The sequence below is a fragment of the Neofelis nebulosa genome, chromosome 12, assembly GCF_028018385.1.
Source record: "Neofelis nebulosa isolate mNeoNeb1 chromosome 12, mNeoNeb1.pri, whole genome shotgun sequence".
In the NCBI taxonomy this organism is placed as follows: Eukaryota; Metazoa; Chordata; class Mammalia; order Carnivora; family Felidae; genus Neofelis; species Neofelis nebulosa.
In genome coordinates this window covers 93,946,776-93,948,973 of record NC_080793.1, presented here as the reverse complement: position 1 = coordinate 93,948,973, position 2,198 = coordinate 93,946,776, and the positions used below count along the sequence as shown (strand labels likewise).

The 2,198-nt window shown below is 55.2% G+C and overlaps 1 non-coding gene across 1 annotated transcript; it reads right to left on the bottom strand.

Moving 5' to 3' along the window:
- Positions 1 to 253: 253 nt before the first annotated feature.
- Positions 254 to 338, bottom strand: TRNAG-UCC (transfer RNA glycine (anticodon UCC)). The gene has a single exon. It is a non-coding gene; the product is annotated as a tRNA-Gly (tRNA).
- Between the last annotated feature and the right edge of the window lie 1,860 nt (positions 339 to 2,198).

Genomic DNA, 2,198 nt, shown 5'->3' with positions numbered 1-2,198 from the left:
ACTGATGCACACAGAAATGTGGGCCAGTTTCTCGGGGACTACGCTGAGGGAAAGAGCCTGTGTCAAAAGGGCACACGTGGCATGGGTCCTTTCATGTCGCATGTATTGAACAGTGTAATTTTTAAAAAAATTGTTTAATGTTTATTTATTTTTGAGAGAGAGAGAGACAGACAGAGTGTGAGCAGGGGAGGGGCAGACAGAGAGGGAGACACAGAGTCCAAAGCAGGCTCCAGGCTCCGAGCCGTCAGCACAGAGCCCGACGCGGGGCTCGAACCCACGAATGACGAGACCATGACCTGAGCGGAAGTCAGACGCTCAACCGACTGAGCCACCCAGGCGTTCCTATTGAACAATGTAATTATGGAGTTGGAGCAGAGATGAGTGGTTGTGGGGGTTAGGGGTGCAGTGGCTGTAAAGGGTGGCATGAGGGAGTCTTCTGGGGCTGGCACAGAGCGTCTCCACTCCGTGCTGGCTGCATTAGGCACAGAGTGATTCGAGTGCAGCCGCAGAGATGAGTGGCTCGGGGCACGGGCGCCTCCCTGTTCCAGTGTGGCTCTACCATAGGGCTGTGTGCTAGCGTTGAAGGGTCTGGGAGAGGGGCGTGTTGCACCTCCTCTTACATTTGTTTTTGCAACTTGCTTTGAATCTACAATTACTTCAAAGTATAAAAAGGAGGGGGCGTCTGGGTGGCTCAATCGGTTGAGCGTCCAACTCTTGATTTCAGCTCAGGTCATGATCTCACGGTTCATGGGATGGAGCCCCATGTCGGGCTCTGCGCTGACAGCACGGAGCCTGCTTGGGATTCTCTCCCTCTCCCTCTCTCTCCCTGCCCCTCCCTCACTTGTGTCCGTTCTCTCTTTCCCTCTCAAAATAAATAAATAAACATTTAAAAAAAAAGTTAAAAGCCAAGTTGAAGTTCAGAGGGAAAAAAATCTAAATAGGACTTATATACCCAAAACATAGACATCTTAAGTATTTTTTTAATTTTTAAAATTTTTATTACTATTTTGTAAAGTTTATTTTTTTGAGAGAGACAGAGCCCGCACAGGGGAGGGGCACAGAGAGAGGGAGACACAGAATCCGAAGCAGGCTCCAGGCTCTGAGCCGCCAGCACAGAGCCCGACGTGGGTCTCGAGCCCATGAACCGTGAGGTCATGACCTGAGCTGAAGTCAGATGCTTAACCGACTGAGCCACCTGGGTGCCCCTTGAAACATAGAAGTCTTAAATTCAATAAGACAAACACAGAAAAAGGGGTAAAGGATTCGAAAAATCTAAAGAGAGGGTATTCAAGTGGCCACTAAGCGCATGGAATAGTGCTCGTGGAGAAGCACAGACCACACCTGCGACAAGATGCCCGAGGGTGCAGTTACGAAGCCGGGTCATACTGCAGTTGATGGGAATGTGGAGCGGCTGGGACTCCACCCCCCGCGGGCGGTGTAAGGTGGGCCTCACGGGGTGACAACACTTTGGTAGTTTCTCGTGACGTTGATCACTCAGTCACCGTAAGACTGGCCAAGCTTCCTTGTCTTAGACACCTACCGAGAAGCCAGCGGCCAGGGCGGCGGCCTCGGTGAGGACTTGCTTGAACAGGAAGCAGCCCGAATGTCAGCAATGGGCTCCCAGACCCCGGGCCCCCGCTCGGCAGCACGGGGAGTGAAGTCCAGGCACACGCAGACGCGGGGGACACGGGGTGTGCCCGCCTCCAATGCGGCAGGCCACTGGGCCGGGACGAGGACACGTGTCAGGATGGCGGAAACGTCAGATCCTTGCTGCCCCGGGGGGCCACGTGCGCCCAGCCGTGTACATCAAGTGGGGGAGCTCCAAGCACTGGGGGGAAAGGGGGTGACTGAAAAACACCTGCCGTGTACCCCTCATCGGAGGCTGACACCCTGCCCCGTGAACACCAGCAGCCCTGCCTGGCGCTCCAGAATGGAATCTTCCATGTGAGGCACTTTCCCTCCTCTCTGCCTGGGGCTGCTGTGCATGACCCACAGACCCTCCGCAGGCCCGTGTCCAGTCCTCTCTCAGGGCTGCCCTCACTGCCGCTCTGTCCACTCCTACTTTTCCTTCCAGTCTCTGGCTCAGGCACTTCCTTCCCTGATTCCTCAGGCTGCGTGGGCCTCCTGCGGGTCCCTTGCTGTCCCCCACCTCACTGCCCCCCGCCAGATTTCCTCCTGGGGATCCTCCACCCCAGCTG